Source organism: Phoenix dactylifera, chromosome 1, assembly GCF_051530095.1.
Source record: "Phoenix dactylifera cultivar Ajwa chromosome 1, Ajwa_hap1_PhDact_Kaust_v1.1, whole genome shotgun sequence".
NCBI classification, from domain to species: domain Eukaryota; kingdom Viridiplantae; phylum Streptophyta; class Magnoliopsida; order Arecales; family Arecaceae; genus Phoenix; species Phoenix dactylifera.
The window spans coordinates 59,538,109-59,562,342 of NC_143190.1; the positions used below are offsets into that span (position 1 = coordinate 59,538,109).

Below are 24,234 nucleotides of genomic sequence, written 5' to 3' on the forward strand. Positions count from 1 at the left end.
TGCCACGGCCCACGTATCTCCGCACGCGCCCAGGCCGCATCCGCCTCGAAGAACGCGCGTATCGCGGCCGCTTAACTGGCACTCCTCGCAAGCAGCAACTGGCCGATCCGATTTTCCAGGTAACGCCTCAATTAGCATTTAATAGCCTTCTGGTGTTCCCCAGGCGACGCTTCGATCGGAGGAGAAATACGATCGCAGCTGGCCACGGAGAAACCCCGTCGAGCGGCAAGTGATAGGCGCGCGACCAACGAGTGGAATTCTCCGAGGCTCGGCCCTCGGATGCCAGGCTAACCCGATGATCATCCCGGGAACAGACTAGCCTGAAGCCCCGACCGGTCGCCTCGGCTTGCGCCAGCCTTGGCCGACCAACGAGCGGAATTCCCCGAGGCTCGGCCCTCGGATGCCAGGCTAACCCGATGATCATCCCGGGAGCAGACTAGCCTGAAGCCCCGACCGGTCGCCTCGGCTTGCGCCAGCCTTGGCCGACCAACGAGCGGAATTCCCCGAGGCTCGGCCCTCGGATGCCAGGCTAACCCGATGATCATCCCGGGAGCAGACTAGCCTGAAGCCCCGACCGGTCGCCTCGGCTTGCGCCAGCCTTGGCCGACCAACGAGCGGAATTCCCCGAGGCTCGGCCCTCGGATGCCAGGCTAACCCGATGATCATCCCGGGAGCAGACTAGCCTGAAGCCCCGACCGGTCGCCTCGGCTTGCGCCAGCCTTGGCCGACCAACGAGCGGAATTCCCCGAGGCTCAGTCCTCGGATGCCAGGCTAACCCGATGATCATCCCGGGAGCAGACTAGCCTGAAGCCCCGACCGGTCGCCTCGGCTTGCGCCAGCCTTGGCCGACCAACGAGCGGAATTCCCCGAGGCTCGGCCCTCGGATGCCAGGCTAACCCGATGATCATCCCGGGAGCAGACTAGCCTGAAGCCCCGACCGGTCGCCTCGGCTTGCGCCAGCCTTGGCCGACCAACGAGCGGAATTCTCCGAGGCTCGGCCCTCGGATGCCAGGCTAACTCGATGATCATCCCGGGAGCAGACTAGCCTGAAGCCCCGACCGGTCGCCTCGGCTTGCGCCAGCCTTGGCCGACCAACGAGCGGAATTCCCCGAGGCTCGGCCCTCGGATGCCAGGCTAACCCGATGATCATCCCGGGAGCAGACTAGCCTGAAGCCCCGACCGGTCGCCTCGGCTTGCGCCAGCCTTGGCCGACCAACGAGCGGAATTTCCCGAGGCTCGGCCCTCGGATGCCAGGCTAACCCGATGATCATCCCGGGAGCAGACTAGCCTGAAGCCCCGACCGGTCGCCTTGGCTTGCGCCAGCCTTGGCTTGCGCCAGCCTTGGCCGACCAACGAGCGGAATTTCCCGAGGCTCGGCCCTCGGATGCCAGGCTAACCCGATGATCATCCCGGGAGCAGACTAGCCTGAAGCCCCGACCGGTCGCCTCGGCTTGCGCCAGCCTTGGCCGACCAACGAGCGGAATTCCCCGAGGCTCAGTCCTCGGATGCCAGGCTAACCCGATGATCATCCCGGGAGCAGACTAGCCTGAAGCCCCGACCGGTCGCCTCGGCTTGCGCCAGCCTTGGCCGACCAACGAGCAGAATTCCCCGAGGCTCGGCCCTCGGATGCCAGGCTAACCCGATGATCATTCCGGGAGCAGACTAGCCTAAAGCCCCGACCGGTCGCCTCGGCTTGCGCCAGCCTTGGCCGACCAACGAGCGGAATTCCCCGAGGCTCAGTCCTCGGATGCCAGGCTAACCCGATGATCATCCCGGGAGCAGACTAGCCTGAAGCCCCGACCGATCGCCTCGGCTTGCGCCAGCCTTGGCCGACCAACGAGCGGAATTCCCCGAGGCTCAGTCCTCGGATGCCAGGCTAACCCGATGATCATCCCGGGAGCAGACTAGCCTGAAGCCCCGACCGGTCGCCTCGGCTTGCGCCAGCCTTGGCCGACCAATGAGCGGAATTTCCTGAGGCCTAACCCTCGGATGCCTGGCCTAGCGCCGGAAGAATTTCCTGAGGTCTAACCCTCGGATGCCTGGCCTAGCGCCGGATGAATTTTCTGAGGCCTAACCCTCGGATGCCTGGCCTAGCGCCGGAAGAATTTCCTGAGGCTTAACCCTCGGATGCCTGGCCTAGTGCCGGAGGAACTTCAAGAGTCAGGAGTCGGCGAGACGCTACCAAGAGTTAAAAAGAGGAGCGAACGAACAGTCCGACAGCAACGGCAGCAGCACAAGGGAGAAACTCGAGGATGCCTGTGGAGAGAAAGGCGGACTGGGAGGGCCCCCGGTTAAATAGGCGGAAAGGCGGGTGACGCCTCGGTGACGCCAGAGGACGCCTGGCTGCCGAAGGATCGTTCGCGCCCCAAAGGCGAATCGACGCCATTAAGGAAGGATGTCCGCCGAAATCCGCAGACTGCCAGATCAGCGACAACCGCCATACGCCATAAAGAAGGCGGGGAGCTCGGAGCGCGCGCGCCTTTCCGAGGGATGGCGGCAATCTCGAAGCATCACTCCCTTCACCCGTTCCCCTCCTGGTTCCAGGCTCGGAAGTGGGGGGCTACTGTTACGGGGAACTTAGCCACCATGCCCCACGTGACCGGCACGCGCGCCCAGGAAGACTACGGCTGCCCCTTGATCCAGCAATCCGACCTCGGGTCGGATATCTTCGGCTCCGCAGCCCGACCCCGGGTCGGCTGCCCCTTGATCTAGCAATCCGACCTCGGGTCGGATATCTTCGGCTCCGCAGCCCGACCTCGAGTCGGGTGCCCCTTGATCCAGCAATCCGACCTCGGATCGGATATCTTCGGCTCCGCAGCCCGACCCCGAGTCGGGTGCCCCTTGATCCAGCAATCCGACCCCAAGTCGGCAATCTCTTGACGACAACAGACTGTTCCCCTGAGGCACGCCGCGGCCCCCTGCTCCACTACTCCCTGCAACGGCCGTATCCGGCGCTGCCCCACGATCCCCTGTAACAGCCGCACAAAGCGGAGCTCCACTACGCCCTGCCATGGCCGTACCCGGCGCTGCCCCACGACGCCCTGTAACGACCATGTCAGTGGCAACCCCATCGTGCCACACGATGACCAATCCCCAAAAAAACCCCCCAGCCTGATATATATGCGGCTGGGGGGGAAGGGGAGGGTAAGAAAGATTTTCCAGAGTATCATCTTACCTGCTACCTCTCCTTCTCCTTCTCCTTCGATCTCCCCTGACTTGATCGTCGGAGGGCCCCCACTACCCTGGTGGTGGTGCGGGGCTTGCTTGCAGGTTTCCCGGCGGAGGGCGGAGCGCAACCAAAGCAATTCAAAGGGAACCCCGTTCACACCGCTGTGCCAATCGTTCTCGGTTCGGACCCCCAGCAACAGCTATAATAACTTAATATCCCACTAAAGTTTAGCCCCTTTTTTTTTACATTTAGTTATCTACGCAATGATGCTTGCTTTTTCCTATGGAAAATTTATGTAAGTTACAAAGAATTGGATGTAACATAAAAAATGCCGCTAAATTAAGTGTTGAAAATGAAATACCCAGTCAGCAAGAAATAAATGTAGAATAAGAATCAAGATGCCATGCGGTGGTGCCTATTTTTATATGAGAAAGAAACAAAGCTTAAATCACTTTATTAGTATTCTTTTAAAAAAATTATATAAAACCGCGATCGCAAGATCTTGATTTTTTTTTTTTTCACTTTGACTTTTATATCACACCTGTAATCAATTTAGGTTTGCATTAGTGTAAGCACGATCCTAAACCAAATTAAAATCTATTTAGACAATTACGCTGAAAATCTAATTAGATTCGTACATTGTCCCATTATAACTAGCAAAATCATAGAATTATAACTAATCTTTTCTTCGGCCATGATTTTAAATTCAGACCAAACCGATGAACTAAATGGTTTGGATCGGGTAAAGTTCACAATGTTTTTTTTTATATCCACTAAACACGGCGGCCATAAGCCAACCGATGGATGAATACCAGGTTCAATATTGCACCCAAAAAAAACCCTTTAATTAAATTGAGGTTATATGATGGTTATCCTTCAAAAGAGATTATAGGATGGAAACTAATTCAAAAACAAAGAGACTATATGATGGAAACAACATTTTGTTTGACTTCAAATCTAATTGGAGCCGCTTGCACTTACAAACCGGAGTTGATAGTTTCCCAAGCTCATCCTCTTGGATTCTTAATACGGTGATGGCCAATCCCACCCCCCCTATCCCTTTTGTTCCGGTTTCCACTTTCACAGCATGCATGAATTCATATTGGTCCCGTGAATGGGTGGGTTTGCTCTTCTTCTTCTTCTTCTTCTTCTTCTTTCTTTTTTCTTTTCTTTTTTTTTTTTGACGGGTTCTTCAGACAACACGTGTCCGAATACAGTCAAAAAAGTCAAAATACATAATCTCACGAAGTGCCAATAGCAGTTCCCTCTCTCCTGCCCACAGGGCGTATCCTGAGTGATGGGCCGCGTATGCAGCCACCCAGTCGGCCGCCCCATTGGCCTCTCTGAATACATGCGTGGCCTGAAAGGCCGCGCCATCCCTCACCATCATCCCGATGTCCCGGATCAGAGGATGGTCTGTGCTCTCACCACTCGGTCCCTGCCGGATCCACCCAATAACTGTAGCCGAATCGCCCTCTAGGATGATCGAGCTAGCCCGCAGCACCTGCCGCGCATGGCGAAGACTTGCCCAGGCAGCTCGCAACTCCGCCCCTGGAACTGATATGTCGAACAACTGGCAACCGCCTGCTGCCACTACCCTGGAATGAGGGTCCCGTATAACGAAGCCTGCCCCGCCTCGCGTACCTCCATCCAACACCGACCCGTCAAAGTTGACCTTGAGGAAACTCGGGGGTGGGGGCTTCCAGGTGAAAAACACCGTCCGAGGAGCTGCCTGAGCAGAGAAGAAACCCCAGGTGTCCCGAGCTATCAAGGGTATATCTGAAGGGATGGTGAGTCTGGGCTCCATCGCCAGTGCACGAGCAGACTCCGCAACAAACCTCGGCGACATCCCGCGCTCGTTGAAAGTACGAGCGTTTCTTGCCAGCCAGATCTGATGGGCTGTGCAAGTTGCTCTGATGGGTTTGCTCTTCCAATCCATAAAAAACCGCCACATTTGACTCTCCTGCGGTCCCATTGGAGAACCCTTTTTGCTCTCTTTGTAGGCAGGGATGGCGAGAAATTAATACCGTTAGTATATTAAAAAAAGGAGCGACTCCTTGAAACATTGGATTTAAGCTAGCAAATGGTGCAATCGCACTTCCTGATTAAACGCTCTATATCTCCTGTTTATATCCCCTCGTCACAGAAAATATATTATATCATTCATGTTGCAAATTGGTGCACATTATGCTTTATTTTATCTGACCAACAAACTATTTTTCCATAATTTTATGATGAAAGTGGTTTACTACTCGCCTTCTATTATTTAAGTTCTTTTCCAAATCGATTATTCATGCATGGAGTTCTTTTATGCTAAGATTTTCTTTTCAAATAATAATTTTAACACCATAAAGAAGTGCCAATTTCTTCTGTTTTCTATTCAGACATATTCTTATTTATTTTCGTTATTCATTTGCATGTTTTTATAGAAATTATTAGTTTTTCTAATAAAAGCCTACCCTCCTACAGGGGCATCTGCACGTAATCTTTGCCTATTAGATAAAAATTTAGCAATTATAGAAAGGTATTAGCATCAATTTCTACTAATTTTGTCGGCAAGAATACAGTTCAATCTTAATTGAGTTGGATTAATCGGTCTCGATTTGGGTCGAACCTATTATAGACATGGTCGCACACGGGTTTTATGGCCCGGCCGAAAGCCTGCCAGCTATAAGGTCAGGCTCGGCCCGGTAAAGAGAGAGCAGGTCCGAACGAAGCCTAGGTTCGGCTGTGACATTATAATAAGCCCAGGCCTGTTACAGCCCATGATGACCCATCCCAATCCGGCCCAAGGCCTACATAAAGTTTCATTGGTGGCTTTTCTCAGCCGGAAAAAATAAGAAGAAAAAAATAGATAAAAAGGCGGCCAACCTCTGAGAAGCACACCCGCACACCGTCCAAATCTAGGGTTAGGTTTCCCGTCCCAACCACTACCCCTCCACACTTCTTGAAGCGCAAGGAGATCCTCAAGACGGCGGCGGCGGCGGCGGCGGAACTGGTCTCTAGGGTTCCGGAGCTCAGCCAGTTCTGGGCCGTCCGCCACCCATCCAACGACCTCCCTCGAGCCTATGCCCGCGTCGATCGACGGCCTCCCTCGCGCCTCCTGTGGCGTTCCAGGCTCTCGTCGCCGCTTGCTCCCTCCACCCTCACCGTAGCCTTCACCGCCACGTGCTCCCTCTACCGGTCATAGCCAGTGCCGCTTGTTGCTGCTGCAGTGTCCGCTGCCGCCGCCTCGTCGTCCCCACGTCGCTATGCCACCGCAGCCTCCACCGTTGCTCGCCGCCACAGAAGAATGGAACCGAACGGATGGGAATTCGGGAAGGTATCGTGAGAATGAGGATGGCATGGGCGCTGGTTGGACATGGGCCTACCTGATTTGTGCCTAACCAGACTTTTAGGCCCATTTTTAGCATATAGCCCAAGGCTGGTCCAGCCCTGTTGGCGCCTTACATGGGGTTATAAACGCACGCCGGTACCCAATCCAATTTTTTAAGCTGTTAACTGGTCATCTTTTGACCGAAACCCCATCCACGGCCCTCAAAGATCAGGTCGAATGGGCCTAACGAGGTAGAAGTTTGGTCCCATGGCCGGTTGGCGGTTGACCGCAACCACGTATGGTGCCACAAATCAGATTTGAACTTGGGCTGTTTCACACGTCAACAACAATTGGAAGCCCAACCTCTTACATGCCCAGGTTCATTCGTGGTCCGAAGCCCCTACAAGGCCACGCCCAGGCCGGAAAATATATTGGGCCCGACTCCTCGCAGACCCAAAAACACATCTCTTCCGCTCAACGCGCGACCACGAGATGGTCTATAACCCGTCGGATTCCAGGGAAAAAAAAAAAATCGCACCCTAATTTGCACGCGACTCGCGTTCGACTTGCCATGTTTCCTCTGAACGCGGGTGCTGCTGCGATACGTACATCTTTTAGCTGCAAAAAGACCAAGAACCAAACCGACCTCCTCCTCCTGCTCCGGCCATCTCCTAGGGTTTCGTCCGCCGCATCTACCTCCATCTCGTAGAGCTCACCGGAGGGGTTTCGACCTCATGGCATCTTCGGACACGTCGCGGGAGCCGCAGCCCGACCGGATCCTCGACGACGTCGGCGGCTCTTCGCCATGGGGACCGTGGGCGGTTCCTTTTATCACTTCATCAAGGGTCTCTAGACTCTCTACCATCCTCCAACGGCTACCAACTCGCTGTCGGCCTCCAGGCCGCGCGCGCGAATGCCTACAGCGTCGTCCGCAGCTTCGCCGTCTGGGGCAGCCTTTGCTCCGTCGTCGACTGCTCCCCGGTCCACTTCCGCCAGAGGGAGGATCCCTGTACCACCATCCTTGGCGGCTTCCTCCGTCTGCGCCAGGGCCCCGGCCCTGCCTCCCGCTCCGCCATCTTAGGCGGCGTCCTCCTCACCTTTGTTGAGGGCCTCACCATCTTTGCCGCCGGCTTCGTCGACACTCGACACCAACCAGCCACCCTGGATCGAAAACCATGCGGCGTCGGCCGACGGCTGGATCCGGAGACGCCAGCGGCAGTGTGGGATTTCCGGCGACAATATCTGCCGCAGGGTGAGCCTCCTGCACCTGCTACATCGGTGGCGGAGGACTCTGGTTTCTTTCTTTGTCGTCATCGCTTTCTTGGTTTGGAAGGCTTTTCGCGTTGGGAAGAAGCGGAAGGATGGGAAGAGCGGAGAAAGCATAAAAAAGAAAAGGTCTGGGAGAGTTTTTGATACTCCGCGAGCGCCAATCCCCAGCTTTGAGTGTACTTAGAGCCAGCATTGCGTTTTTGTTTCGAGGTGAGTTATGCTTTTTAGAATTTTGTTCGTGTATTATATTACCTTTCTTTGTTTGCTGATCGGTTTATCTTTCTTTTTGTTTTACGTATTGTTTATTTCTTTTTGGTGTATAAAGAAGATCGAGTATTGCAAGCTGATCTTTTATTCTATACTGTCCGGTAATAGTAGAGGTCTCTTCTTAATTAGTTTGTTGGAGAAGATGTTTGGGTAGAGTAGCTTATCTGAGGGTTATTGATGAGCATTATGACCATTATCGTGCTTTGTTCTGTAAATTTTGTATCATCTTGGGTGGATGGAAAAATTACAGTAAAAAAATACTGATTAAACTAGAATATGTGTTGGGCTTCTTTGATACATCTTCATACCAGGGATTAGTTGCCTTTGATGGTTGTGAAAATTTGTGGATTTGGTGGTGCGGACTCCATTATTCTACCTTCTTGACTCAGTAGTATGATATATATTCATTTTCAAAGATGGTATTGGTGAGAAGCATTGGAGGCAGAATATTAAAACAACCTCTTGGTTTGGTCATACTGTCGTTTGTTTCTTGAGAGTGGTATGACGGGTGTATATTCAAGTAGTAAACATCTTCCTAGTCAAGCATATTCACTACCAAATGATATATTAATGTGAAGGTTCGGAATTGTAATTTTGAAACAACTTGTTGAGTTGATCATGCTGCTGTTCCATTTCCAAGGTCGGTGATAATTCTTTCATAAATTAAAGTTCTAGATAAGGTTTCATATTGAAGTCAGCTTGGAAGTAGAAGTTGTTCTCCCCTTGCTATGTTGCTGCTTTTGTTGGAAAGAAGTTAATTAGCTGCCCATCTTTTTTGGGCTTCTAATATGATTTGCCATGTCACTATATATTATAGTTGGAACCTTGGAAGGAAACAAATGAAATAGGCATAGGTATCTCAAATAAAGCCTTTAAATGGTGCAAAATTTCGCACAAATCGTAGCATTGATACATGTGCTTCCTTGTTGACTCATGCAAGAAGTAATGGCCTCACTATTTTAAGACATGGTGAAGCTTTTAGTACCATTCAGATGTTGGATCTAAAAGATGTTTTCTCATTTGGTATATGTTTTGACTGTTTTAAGCATATTTTAGTTCACAACTTTGCAAATATCATTTTCAGTAAGGTGATGGTATCCGCTGAAAACAAACTAACCTCACAGGTTATGATTATCTACAACTCCTATACAGTGGTAATCAATAAATCCTCTTACATCGAGGCTTCACTTTTTTGGAAGTTCTGCTGCTCGATGTTGACAAATTTTAGGTGGATTTGTCCAAAAGGGAATATTCTTAATTGGACTTCTTTTTCAAGAATTCCTGGATTGCATGGAACTGATCATTTTTTCATTAGGTCCTTGACTTCCTTGCAGTATATATAAGGTGGTCATGATGGTTTGCTAGAAATTAAATTTTTCATGGAACTAATTAGTAATTACAGGATTAGGCTCTCAGCATCAGCTAATTTATTCAATATAGTTGAACATACTTGGCAGTAAATTCTCTCATAAAACTTGTATTTGCTAACCTGGTGGCACATCTTAGGATGCGAATTTTGTCAATGCTAAATTTCTTTTGCAGTTTTTTCTTTGCAGAGGTGCAAACCCCACTTCACAACCACATCACGCCTCCCCCATCGCTCTCACAACCCCCTCCTGCCACAGGGCACCCCCACCCTTTCCCAAGCTGTCCCTTTTATCTTGTTTTGGTAGCCTTTAGAAGTTTATTGATGTACTGCTGGATTTGCTGATGGGGGACAATGAAATCCTGTATATCGGTGGACTTATTTGAGCAGTAACCCTGAGACTATTCGTCAAATAGTGGTATCCTTCATCCTACTCATCCTACTGAGAATGAAGTATGAGCTTGCTGATTAGTAACAGAGGTTGGTGATTCTCAATTTATACTTGTTTTTTTGAGAAAGTTCAGAGTTTCAAGGGCCTATTCCACTAATGTAATACTAAGATATTTTAGGTATTGATTAGTTGAAAAAAGTTTAGTTTTGTTTGTCATGTCATGGAACTAGTGTTTTGACCTATGTTCAAAATCATTAAGTCATTAACATGCTACATTGTAGATTTTGGAGATATCGAGTCTAGCAATTTTTTTTGTGTTCTACATTTTAAAGAATTTGCTCATCTAATGTGAATATTCTTGTGTTTTGAAAATAAATGCTTAGTCAAAATACATGGTTCAGTTTTAGTTGAAAAGATTCTGAAGATTCATGTTTTTTGGCAGTACAATTATGTTGATTATGTGATCTATTGTAATACAAAGAAGAGGTTGGCCGTCAAGATTGAACCTTGACCTGATTGGGACCTGAGTGCATTGGGTTGGGTTAGGATCTTGCTTGACCTGACTTAGCCCAAATGACTCAGTGGATCTTCAAGGCTGCTCATGATTCTTTAGGCTTTAGATGGACGATGGAAAAGTGACACGAATAAAATGAAGATGATCATGTTAGAGCTAGAATTTGGTAGTGCATGATTAATTCTATTTGCTATTTGTGTTGGTTTTGAACTTGTTCTGAACAAAACAGCAAATCTAGTTGTCAAGGATTTAGCGCACATAATGTTCATAGAAGCTGAGAGAGCTCTGAGCTATACAAAATGGGTAGTTGGACAAACAAAGTTTCCTGCTTGTGGTACTTCCTGTTTCTAATTTTCTTGCATAGCCTTTTATATTTATTGGTTACATTTTTGCATCATCACATTGTCAGAGATCCATCAAAAACTTAGTATTTTTGTTTTCTAGTGTGAAAAGCTTTTTAGATCTATAACTAAATTAGTCAAAATACATGGTTCAGTTTTAGTTGAAAAGATTCTGAAGATTCATGTTTTTTGGCAGTACAATTATGTTGATTATGTGATCTATCGTAATACAAAGAAGAGGTTGGCCGTCAGATTGAACCTTGACCTGATTGGGACCTGAGTGCATTGGGTTGGGTTAGGATCTTGCTTGACCTGACTTAGCTCAAATGACTCAGTGGATCTTCAAGGCTGCTTATGAAACTGCTCCTACCTATTAAGCTCGCATGCTTGCGGGCCTAATTGACAGCCTTACCTAGAACAAACCGCTATTCCCCCCTCCTAGATGCCACACCCATTTCCACAGGCATTCATGATCCAAATTCTATGATGGCATCCTCTGCTGACAGGTCTAAGAGGCTGCTAAGGATGATGACTGCAGCTAGACGACCACATATTGCATCAGGAGGCACTTAAACAATAAGAAAATTTGAGAATGATTAACTTCTCAAATAAAAAAAAGGAGAATGATTAAAAATGTTTATACATACATAAATACATGCATGCATGCATAGATATATACAACAAGAAATAAAATAAATCAGAAGAAATCAAGAAATAAGTCGGCTGATGCGAACAATTTATTTGAGCTGTAATTGGGACAGTAAACAGTAATTTCTCAGAAATTATACAATATGTAAAACAGCAAGCAATCAATATATGTTACTACTTCAAATGACACTATTGAGTGGCAATGGCATTAGAGATGGTAATTTATGACATGACCTAAAAACCCGACCCTGAAACAACCCATTTTAAGCATGTTCGGGTTTGACGTAAATGAGTTTGGGCCATAAATGAGTCAACCTACTTAGACATGTTTATCAAATGGGTTGGGTTCAGGTTTGTACCTTTGACCTGTTAAACCCATTTTGACATGTTTCATAATTAGGTTAGATTGTGATCCAACCTATTTAACCCATTTAAAACCTACTTAACTAGTTTCTGTCTTGTTTAACCTCACCCACTTAACCTATTTAATCTGTTTAAATTCATTTAATCCATTAAAAAATTACTTAACTTGTTTAACCCATTTAACCTGACTTCACTTGTTTAATAAATGGGTTATATGGGCCGGGTCGGGTTACCTATTTAATAAACAGAATCATTTCAGATCTGAAGTTTTAGCCTGTTTAACGAATAGGTCGGATTCGGATAGATGAATTTTTGACTCGACTGCATCCAACCTGACCCATATTTGACCTGATTCAACCTGATTGCCACCCTTAAATGGCATCAGGCTACCTAGGTGCTCACTAGGTAGTTGGGCTGCATGAAGGGACATCTAGTGGATGGCCCCAAAAATCAACCTAATTGTCTGCTGGTAGAGCATTGTTAGCTGACCTTTGTACAATCTCTAATGGCTGCAAGAGTTTTCATATTTGTCATGAAACACCATGCCATGCATATTTTATGATTTGATTTGAGCAGTTAATGAAGATTATAAAGATGATTTTTTTTCCCACAAAAATGTTGAAAAATTGAGGGGATCATCGGAAGTGATTGTCAGCAATAAGTTGCCACATACTGCTTTAAATATCACAAAAAAGAATGAGATTACTAAAGAAAACTTGGATGGGATAATGAGAATGGCTCATTTTGTAGGTTCTGTTAACCTAGATTAGTGCTAAAAGGTTTGTTTGTGGTAAGCTTTTGTAATGAGGTCAATTTCACTGAAGTCCGCGTATTCTGTATCGAGATCAATGATTCCCTATTCTAGGGGTTGGTGGCCTGTGGACTCCCTATCTTGGTCCCCCGGGTTTGTTCACTGCCCACACCATACTTAAGTAATTGTCAACAACAAGGTGCCACATACTGCTTTACGTATCATGAGAAGGAATGAGGTTACTAAAGAAAACTTGGATGGGATGGTGAGATGGCTCGTGCATTGACTTTTATTTTTGTAGGTCCTGTAAAGATAACCTAGATTAGTGCTGAAAGGTTGGTTTGTGGTAAGCTTTTGTAATGAGGTCAATTTCACCAAAGTCTACTTATTCTGTGTTGAGATCAATGAATCCCTATTCTAGGGGTTGGCAACCTATTCACTCCCTGTCTTGGTCTCCCATAGGTTCGTCCGCTGCCCACATCATACTGAAATTCAGATTCCCTGCTCGCCATTATTTGTTGTGCTTAATTCAAAAATTAGGAGCTTATGGTTGAGAGTTGTTGGAGGAAGTTGTTAACTTACTAAAAGAAGAGAGCAAGTAGGATGAGTATGAGAGTTGCATTTTTCATTAATATGCTGAATCACATGACATCATTTTCATACATTCATTGTCAGTTAACATGCAAAATCACAAAATATTATTACTTTAACTGCAAACCGAAACACCAAACTAATCGATTTTTGTGATCCTAGATTGTCATTTTTCTATGAACTTTAAATAATACGATTATTCTTTGCAACAAAACGATGATTTTGTCAATGCTTCCGGTCTGATTCTCAATCCACTAACTATGGCACTCATATCCAATGCTCCTTGGAATGTTAGCTGTATATTTACCCCTCTTTTTGGTGGATGGCAATGGAAGTAATCAAGTAGGTGCCATAAGGGTGGAATCAGACTCCCCTATCACTCCAGCTTATAGAAGAGGGATTGCTAGGGGTGCAAACTGTTGGCACACACACTAAGCCTGCACTTTATCTTCACGATGAGGTAATGGCAATTGAATTTGAACACCACCTTCTGCCACTGATAGTTCATTGTATGAAGCTTACATTTCTTGCTTCTAGGTTATGGTGGAGTTGGTCCCTCCCACCATTCAATTTTTTATCTACTTAATCTCTAAAGCTATACCAATTAGTGTCAGTTTCCAAACTAGATTGTCTCTCTCCACGGCTTAAATTAAGGTTGCTGCAAGATGTATAGTTTTATGTGCCTTTCTGGAATGAGTTTAAGGAACAACTTTCCGCTTTTACTAATGCCAAGCTTTTCTGAATCTGCATCATGAAAAGAATAGGGGCCTTGAAAGCAGCACCAAATCACAGTTTAGTTGCTTCCATGACCCACCAATCACTCTTCGAGATCTGTAAATAATACAGCATATATGAATTCTGGGGTCTACTACTAATTCCCTTGCAAAAGTTTCAGGATCAGTGGAGGAAATGATGAAAAAGTATATTCCTAAGGCCTACTAACTTTAGCCTTGATAGGGATGTGAGGAGGGATGAATTCATGGGTTTTTCCTTTTCACAGTTTAACCATGACCAAGAATCCCCTCATTTAGGTGTTGGTCTTTTTTATTAGTTCATGGTGTTCTTGAATTGACGCATGGCTTGTGACGCAATGATCCTCTGTAGACTTTCAAGTGTTTATAGTGACTGTTTATTTTGCACTTTTTTATATTGAGTAATGAAATTCATTGCATTTGATGTAAAGACAGACTTTTCTATGTAAAGATTACAAAAAGGGATTAAGAGGTGTGAAACTATTTATCTTTAAGTAATAGTTTCATATTTTATCTTTTATATTTTTAAAGAATAGGATGAACGCATAATTTGCATAGAGAAATTAAGTAGCAGCTGATGAATGTATACCTACGAGGGCTCTTTGTGTGATGCAAGAGATCTGCAAGCTATGAAAGTGTTTTAAAATTGCAAGCTTTAGCAATTTTAGATGAGGCAAATTGTTGTAGATTGGCTAGAAAAGTAAGGAGATAAAGGAGAGAATAAGCTGATGGACTGGGACAGATGAGTTCACGAAGAAGGTAGCTGTGGATATCACATTAGTTTAGGAAGAAAGGAGTTGTACAACTGAGTATGCCAAGGAGATAAGGAAAAGAATAGAGTGGTTAACCAAGTAACAGATGAAATAAGTTATTAAGGTATTATATCTTAAAAAGTATGCATCTACCAAGATGCTCAAACTGATCAAGCCACATTTCATTTCTTCTCCTATTTCATATAAAAACAAGAGTGTATGAGTCATTCATCACATGTTTGTTTTCCTTTAAGAAAAAGGAAGGGAGACTGATTGGCGTTATAAGTACTTAGGTTCGGATTTTTGGAGATGTACTATACAACCTCTAGTTGCCAGGCAGAGAGATGTAACCACCAAGACGAGCCCCATTCTACATTTATCTCATACAATAGTTAAATCCAAAGATTTTATACATGAAGCAATTATAGGATGATGATTAACTAACTACCAAAATGCTTTGTGTTTGTACTTGTTTGCATGCGATTGACACAAAAAGATGCTTTAGTTCAATCCGTGTGTTGGCAAACCCTAGGTAATCATCTATATGTGAAAAGAAAGAACCCCATTGCAGTGCACTTGCGATCTTGCATATGCTATGTTTCTAATATTTAACAATGGGACATAATAATTCGTGGGTAGAGTTATAATAGAAAATGGACATGGGAGTTATATGGCTACCAAACATCCTTATAATCTATGATGTTTTGATCATTCAAAAATGTGTATCTGATTGTTACTATCAGCATTATCATCTGATTTTCTAGTATTTAGATACGTGTTGCTGTTTTGTGTCTTAGTTTTAGTTTGCTTTGATACTTCAAATGGGAGCCACATGATACAGGATCCTATTATGTGTAAACCATGATCCACGCTTTACATCAGGTAGTCTAGAGAGAAAGGAGTGGCAGTCTAGAGAAAAATGAAGAGTGCTGGGAGAACTAGCGTATAAAAGAACTGGTTTAGTTCAAGTTCCAACAAATATATGCTCCAGTTCTTGGAGAAAGATTGGCGCAAAGGAAAAAAGTTCCCCGCCTGGCTCTGTGTGCTTTGGGCTTTTAATTTTTATACTTTATTCTTAAACATAGAATATTTTTTCTTGGTCAAACATGACAATGTAGCCTGATCGAGATGGCCTGTAATTCCCTAGCATTCTATATGAAGAATTTGCTTTATGTTTGAAAATAGGCATGATAAACGCTTGAAATCTCCTGTGACTTCTTAATAAAGATAAAAACTATTTCCACTACATCGTTTTTTTTTTTTTTGCAGGATAGGTTCTTTGGCTTTTTTAAAGGGGGCATTGCTATTATAGATATATGCTGGAAGCTACATAGCATACCATTACTTATAGATTTTTGAAAGTTTGGTGATGCTTATCTTTAATAGTTTCCACTTATATGCTTTACTCTTTTACGTTAACTAATGGCTAAGTTCATTGTTCGAATCATCTACTTGTTTTGAATATGATGCCAGTAGTACGATTGCTTGCTCGAGAATAACTAACATAATAGCATATAATGTTCCCACATTTTATACTGATGTATATCTAGACAGCACGAACTTTTGACTTCATGGGATTACATTCTATTTGAGAAAACATGGCATTGCTTTCTCGAATAACATGGCCGAACGCTTCACTAGGTGGTGTACTTGCTAATGAAATTGTGGACCGCCTTTCGGTCTGTATGATGAATTAGCAATGTCCCGTTTGAGATTTGTCATGTGACCAGGTCGACAATATCATAATGAAGCCTATGTATAGGTTTCAACTGAAGTGCTGTAGCCATTTCTATTAGAATAACTGATCCTAAACTTTTGCCACATACAACTGGGTAGTCCACATCAAGGTCCCTCTAAACATAGTTGCATATTAACAATAAGCTAGCTCCAATCACAGTTAGTGGCTAACAGAATTAATTATCTTAGCAACATATCAAGCTATTTCTTTTTCTTAGTTGTTTCAAAGTTGAAGTTAGCCATTAAATGCAAGACACAGCAGATGTGATATATAGGAGTTATCGGAGGGGAGGTTCATAAAGCTGACAACAAATAGTTGCAATAAAATATCAATATTCACTGTGATACTTGATCTTCTTGTGTGCTGGTTTCTATGTAGACCGAGGTTTTTTGAGCTCCATAAAATTTTGGAAGTGGAGGAGCTGCATGAAAGATGAACAAGCAACACAGACGGTCTATGTGCTGTAAACTTCCTAGTAACTAAGCTTTCATGCATGAGTCCAAGCTTTTGATGTTCTTTTTTCTGGATGGATATTAATGGGATAGTGCTCGTTTGCATTTGCTCGGGACCAGTAGTTCCATGAAATGTCCAAGGTTTAATTTGAAATCTTAGTTTAATATTTTAAGAGCATGGAGAGCCATGCGCATTCGCATGCTAGCCATGCTACGGAGAGAGATGAGGTGGGGAGGCAGAGCCAAATAGTAAATCATTTGGTCGTCTAGTGACTGATGTCAGGTTCAGGGAATGTGATCTCTGGTTAAAGCTGATGATGTGGGAAAATCGATCTGTTGCTGATGGCATGTCATAGCTATATGAATGATGAGCTATTGATCCCCATTGTTTGGATTTTTCCGCATGCCAGCGTCCCTTTGTTGTTCCTGTTTGTTGGGTACTTTAAGGCCCGAGTCCCAGTCTCTTAAGCCATGGTCCCTCTCCTTTTTTATTTAGCTTTTCAGCTGTCATATGGATTCCTTATTCCCAAGCGTGGGAGAGAGGAATAAGGTTCAGCTTACTTTAAATTTTTAATTACGTTAATCACTGCTTTTTCTTCGTTTCACTCTCTTCTTCTATGAAAGTAACCCTTTAATCCCCACCACCTGTAGGTCGTTTCCTCTGCAATTATTCTTTTCCTCCTCTTGGAAGGATATCTCACTTTTCTCAACGAGGGAAATTAAGAAAGCTCCATTCGAAGTATTAAGACAATTTTATCTTATCTTAGAATTTCAACTTAGTCTGAGCTCATCATTTATGCTTTTAATAGCTTTATTATGTGATCGTTGCAAAGTTGACTTATGCACCACTGACTCTCAAATTATCATTCAAGACATAGTCTCATCAAGGAAACTTTAAGGTCCTATAATCTTTTCTTAATAAAACAACTGTTTTAATCTTTATATTACTCATTGAATAATAGGGAGACAAAATGGAAGTAGAATCAGCATAAGTAGCAGTGAATTTGGTACTCGTCAAACCGAGTTAGATTAATTATCCAGTGATGCATCAAATGCCTTTGTGGTCGCATGATGATTTCTTCTGGTGCCGTCTGCAAGAAGTTGTCAGCCATTATACTATATATATTTTTTTTTTTCAAAAAACAAATACTAGGTGACTTAGCATATGTCTCATAAGTAAAATATAGGTGAACGGTGTCTTTCGATTGAATGATAAAATTCTTGAATCCTCAGTGGATGTCCTTGGTTTCCTTTAGCTAAGAGGATGTATGCTTGTTCCTCCATAAGGTAAAACAAGCCTACCAAGCTTGCATTATTGGCCAAAAAAAATTGTGCATTGCGTATCATTAATTTTGCTTTGTAACTTTCTAATGACAATTGAAAAAAGAAAAGGTAACTGCGCAGTAGTGTCACTAATCGGATCTAGAAGTGTCACTAATTCGTACTGGAAAGAGCCAACTTTGAATTGAACAAAACATCCACTAGTGGAAATCTTCTCCTATATTGTTAATGCCTAGGTGGTTGACGCCAGAGAGATGTGGCATAACTATGTGGATCAATGAAGAGAGCCAAAACATCCGAAGGTCTCAGCGGCATATTTCCATATTTCTTACATATCGGCACGTTCAATACGAAGTGCATTTGTTGATGGGGTTCGGCGAGGTCAGGTTGGACCTTTGCTTGGGAGCAGGCCTTCGCAATCGGGAAGCACCATCTCTTCCTTTTAACTTAAGGGTCCTAAGCGCCCGTCCAAGTAGTAATAGAGAAGTCAATAGCCTGCAAAACAGCAAATCCTGGGTGTTCTTCTTTTTCCTTCTTCTTACTACATTTTGTAAGGCAGTAAGATTACACAGCTTTAGCGTAGATTAGATACAAGTATTAGCAGCCGATTACAACAAATTACGCAACTAAGGAGGCATAGATGAGGCGGAGTTTTATAGCACCGGGCACGCATAATTCTCAATATGCGAGGCTACCCAAGGTATTGCACTATGTGCTCCTTTATAAACATGAATTGCTTGCTTAATGAGACCAACTTATAAACACGAATTGGATATCCAATTGATCACAGCCTTAGAATCCCCCTCCCGCACAATATCGGATGCTTTGAGGACCATGGTGGCACCGCAGATTAGGCTTTTCCAAGCTCCTCTTAACTCCATGAATGAAACCATAATGTTGTAAAGATAGCATCCTCTGGCTACCACCAAGTTGGAGCTAGGATTGCGAACGACGAACCCAATATACTGCCGTCAAAGTTAATCTTTTTAAGAAAGATTGAGGGTGGAGGCTTCTAAATGATATAGATCAACCTAGAAAGTGCAGAAGCTGTTCCAAGGGAGGCTCAGAAGCATTTGCATGGACCTTCCCTTTTAAGGAAGATGATAGCATTGCTTTCCAATCAATAATGCACGACATGTTGCGAGCAGGGGACAATAGCTTATTTAGTTAGACCTCTTTCCTGTTTGGAGGAGCGTCCTCGTTAAAATCCCAAGGACTCGTTCTCCAAAATATTTGACATGCCAAGAAGAAAGAAATCCTACGAACATCGCCATTCAAACATGGGACCCAAGATGGCTCTTTTGATGTCGGGTCCAATTATCGAAGGACGGTCTCCAAGCATTCTGCTCGACCGTTTTAATGAAAAAGATTAATGGCGGGAGCGGCACCTATTATTTTATATAGATAACGAAAGAATTACCCGAGTCAAAACGTTTTTCTCTTGACCATGCTCAAATGAATTGGGAGGGCTACGGTCGCACGCCGAGCACGGTGGCGAGGCTAAGTAGTGTAGGTTAATTGATAGGCATGCTCGAGTGCTGAAAGAATCCAAGAGCAAAACAAACGGATCGGCGTGAGAGATAAAAGGCAGTGCATCCGCATAGGAGTGGGGCTAAAGAGTTGCCGAGGAATTAAAGGGGAATCGCTGGGAAACCATTCTTGGGAAAGGCGCGCATGCTCTGTGGGGGACTGGGGAGATCCGTCCCATGCCTGATGCCACTCACTGCTCGCATCGCTGACACGGCCTGATTGGTCCCCGAAGGAAGAGGGTTATCATTGGTTCCCCGGGTTTGTACCTCCCTGCCTGCAATTTAGGATCTTTCATTGCTTTCATAGGGTATAGCCGTCCTCTCGTTTCTCTTGCATCAGATTCCAAGTTTTATATATAGCTAACCCTATCGCCCTGTATGAGAGTAGTCTCTTTGGGAAAGCAAAGCCTAAATTTGACTCTTTTTTTCGGCAGTGCAGTGCTTCACTATTCATCACTTGGGTGATCTTCTTAGCGGTTAAAAAGAGTTTCAAACGGCTTTAAGCAGTGTTAATAGGCAGTGACGGCTGCAATGATGTGTTTCACCTACTGATTCTATTTAAATTATTTGCTTCGGGTGCAACATGGTGCATGCCTTACGTGAGGCTCTTTTGGTCTTTCTGTATCATATATAGTATTGTTTTGAAAACTACTTTTGTTCTCAGCATTCCTCCTAGGCAAGATTTATTCTCATGAGTAATTTTCTTAGAACTTCTATTTCAACCTAATGTTTACTTTTGGAACTCTTCGTAGCTGGTTTAGTATACACAAAGATCACCCCTAATAATAAGATTCTAACTTTTACAAACTGATGCTGAAGTTGCTTCCTTTTGTGACTTGAATTGTTGCTTAGTTAGAAAATTACTAGCAATATATTCAATACAAATCTTGTACTATGACATATGGAAAACGACCGATTCATTCTGGTTCTTGGCACAAGAAATTGCTACAATGTACTATGTCATTAGTTTAATGCATGCTAAATATAATTTATCTGTACTTTTTGGTGCACGAGGCACATCGTCATGCTTCAGTGGATGTTTTTCTTTAGAGAAATCAATAATTAGTTTTATTTTCCATTTATCATGATCTTCTATTGGTTACTTGAGCTAGCAACTAAAGCTTAAACATGTTCATACATGGTCGTGCTATAAATAGATAACTTAATGTACAAAATTTGCATCATGTCTTTTTTACATAATTTCCAAATACATAAGCTATGACCTCCTCCTTCCAACCAGAAGTTTTTATCACAATGACACATGATATGTTGTTCCCTCTCCTTTGATCTCTTCAATAATGCTATATATGTGCATGAGATACATTCTTGCTACTTATCTGTATTGTCTTAGTCACTGATACATTTTTACTTGCTTACATTTGCCCAAAACCAATGAGATATTTTGTCATTCCACCTATATACATATAGTAATGATGTTGGGTATTTAAACTAAATTTAGTAGCAGTCTCACTTGAGTCAGCGATCCTACAAAATATTCAAGGTGGCATGGTCAAAGAGTCAACAAGTCCATAGTTTAAGTCAAATATCATGGCGAGTAAAGTGTCACTTGAATAAGTCATCTAATAAGGCAAATGTTCATGAAAACGTCTCGTAGAGTTTCTACCTGGTGCCTCCTAGATACTATTTAACGCTAGTATTCGTAAGATATCTTTTGGATTGTATTGATGCATTTATTTAAGGGGTATATGAAGGGTCATTAAGTGGCCAGGTAATAACAGAATGAAAAACACTAGTAATTGTTCAACAAGTTTATAGTCTAAGTCAAATATCATGGCAAGTAGAGGGACATGAATTAAGTTATTTAATAAAGCGATATTCATGTATATGTCTCTTAATTAGTGTTTCTACCTAGTGTTTTCTAGAGTCTATATACTATTTGATCCAAAAAGATCCCCAAACTCGATGTAGACTATCTTAACCACTACGAGTAGGGCTGAACATGATTCAGGAGCAAGATCAGCCACATCAGAAAGTTAAGTTGAAAGCCAAATTTTTGGAGACCATAACTTGGCCATACAACGTCCGATTAAGATGGTCATTTTTTTTTCTACACAGATAATGTTTTAAAATCTACAACACGAAGTCGCGCTCTTCAGGGGGTGATACCACTAGTGATCGAGCCCAAATTTCATCATTTGGAGTCTGAAACAGGCCGATCAAATCGAAAGTTTTCTTTTGGGTAAGTCGAGATCTATCTCCTCAAAAAAAATTAGGGATAGCGACAGAAAAAGATAAAATTGATGTAGAAGTAAAGATCTACCTCCCTAAGAAATTTATTTTTTTAAAAAATACTTCTACTAATAATGTTTATTTTAGAAAAAAAGAGCCTTATTAGAATTAGGAAGAGGAATCCGACCTAAATTGTATAAGTATGGACCTTACCATTATAAATAGAGACATATACCTTAGTTTTTTTATCATTAATGAAAGAAAATGGGACTTAAGTTCTTCTTTCACAATTTTTTTGACTTTTTTTTAGTTTGTTTTTGAGAGATTCGAGAATTAAGCACATTGAAGAAAATCTTTCTTCTTCCGGATCGGATCATTATTTAATTCTAGGATTTATAAGATGTGTCTTTTGGATTGTAGCGATGTATTTATTTAAGAAACATATACGAAGGGTCATTAACGGGGTAGGCAGTAATGGGATGAGAAATATTAATAAGTGTTTATCATTATCCTCTCCTACTGACTGCCTTTAAAACTCTAGAATTTATTTGCTTCGGCTTCCCTCAGCAGTGTTATCAGAGCAACCAAGTTTGTAAGTCCCACATAGATTCAAAGCAAACAAACCACTCATGCGTGCCCAAGGCAAGCCAAAAGCATGGTGTATATATATAATCCCTTTCGACTACTCAAAACTCTGTTGGTTTCTCCCATCCCCTTCTGCCCTTTGCTCCCCTACTATATATCCTCCGCCGAAACAAACAAGGATATACTAAGCGGACAAGCCTACTAAATCCTCCACAAGACGAGGAGTCCATATCTTCTCCCACTCTCATCCGCTTTGGCGTGAGGGAGGCAAAAAAAATCCACCATCCACGAAAAGGAAGGAAGAAACGCAAAGCGAGCCAGTACGTTCTCTCTCATCTCCAGCTTCTTGGCCAACAAACTTTGTCTGGGCGCGCGTCCAAATAGCAAGAAAGACAACCTTTGGAGCTAGCTCATGGGTGTTCTTTATAGGCTCTCGGTTCCCCTTGCATGGACATCAAGCAGTGGTACAAGCAATTTGCATTCAGCTACTATAACCTTATAATGGATTGTTTGAGGGAGACAGAAGGTAAAAGAGTCCACGATCCCTCCTTCAATCTCTTTCACCATCATCATCCTAACGATCATTACTGTAAGGCTATGAGAGCTGCCGCGGTTTGCAAGGCTGAGAGGTGTATTTGGGTCCCGGGACCCGTCATCGTAGGTGCAGGACCATCGGGACTCGCCGTGGCCGCATGCCTCAAAGAGAAGGGAGTCCCGAGCGTGGTCCTCGAGAGGTCTCACTGCATCGCCTCGCTATGGCAGCTCAAGACTTACGATCGCCTCCGCCTCCACCTCCCGAAGCAGTACTGCGAGCTGCCTCTCATGGCATTCCCTTCATGCTTCCCCACATACCCCACCAAGGAAGAGTTCGTGGCCTACCTCGAGGCTTACGCGAGGCAGTTCGACATCCGGCCCCTGTTTAATCACACGGCGGTCGGCGCTGGTTATGATGAACGAATTGGAATGTGGAGGGTGAGGACCGTGGCGCGCCAGGATGAAGGAGCGGAGTATGTCAGCCCGTGGCTGGTCGTTTCGACGGGGGAGAATGCAGAGGCTGTGGTGCCCACCATCGACGGCATGGAGGACTTCGAGGGCCCTATCGTGCACACAAGCTTATATAAGAATGGCGACATGTTCAAGGGGAAGAAGGTCCTCGTGATCGGATGCGGCAACTCCGGCATGGAAGTCAGCTTGGACCTCTGCAACCACAAGGCTCGCTCTTATATCGTTGTAAGAGATTCAGTAAGTCATCACTTTCCTTTCTCCATCCTTCTCTCGTCATCTATCTGTTACTCGTTTGCAAAAACTTTGCTAGGCGTCACATTCAACTTTCATCTTTCTTTCCCATGGAAGTATTTTTCATGCGCAAGTGATGAAATCTTTGTCCACGCACCATGGGCTGCAACTAATAAAATGTTGTCGCGTTGTTATTCCTAATGATTAGTGTTAAGGTAGCAATCATCACTAGCTACACCGAAAGTGAGCACTAAATGGCTCGTGTCTTGCACACTTGCACTTCCACCTTATATTTAATCCACTTTCGCAAAAGATACTTTTAATTGAACTAGAGACTTTGGAATGGCAGGCAAGAAAGATATTTCATCGAGGTGCTCTTTTCCCCTAGTCTATTCTCCATGCACTGGTCGTCATTCGGCCACGGTTTCCCTTTCTCGGGATTCATCCTTCTCTTCCCCCTCCCTTCTGACCATTACTTCTGGCTTCTTTTCTGTTCTTAAGATTTGTTCTCTCAAAAGCTGGTCCACAGCACTGCACTCAATATCGCCAAAAATTATTCGCACCTTATATGGCTTGGGTTCTCATCACCACGAGAAAGCATACTCTTTCACTTCATACAATAATATCAATATATATATATATATATATCTTGCAACCCAGCTGCCACGTCATCTTTAACCTTTCCTCTTATACATCTGATTAAATATTTGGTTTAGCACTCATATATACAATG

General features: G+C 43.9%; 1 long non-coding RNA gene and 1 pseudogene across 2 annotated transcripts; both read left to right on the forward strand.

The window, feature by feature from the left end:
• Nucleotides 1-6,043: 6,043 nt before the first annotated feature.
• Nucleotides 6,044-15,694, forward strand: LOC148715445 (uncharacterized). 2 transcript variants are annotated; one of them, XR_015971842.2, is made up of 2 exons: nt 6,044-7,964; nt 8,083-15,694. It is a non-coding gene; the product is annotated as an uncharacterized LOC148715445 (long non-coding RNA). The 2 variants fall into 2 exon arrangements; XR_015971841.2 differs by having other exon boundaries at nt 7,340-7,964; nt 8,080-15,694.
• A 6,216-nt stretch (nt 15,695-21,910) lies between these two features.
• LOC103721551 (indole-3-pyruvate monooxygenase YUCCA2 pseudogene) lies at nt 21,911-23,889 on the forward strand (annotated as a pseudogene).
• Nucleotides 23,890-24,234: the final 345 nt, after the last annotated feature.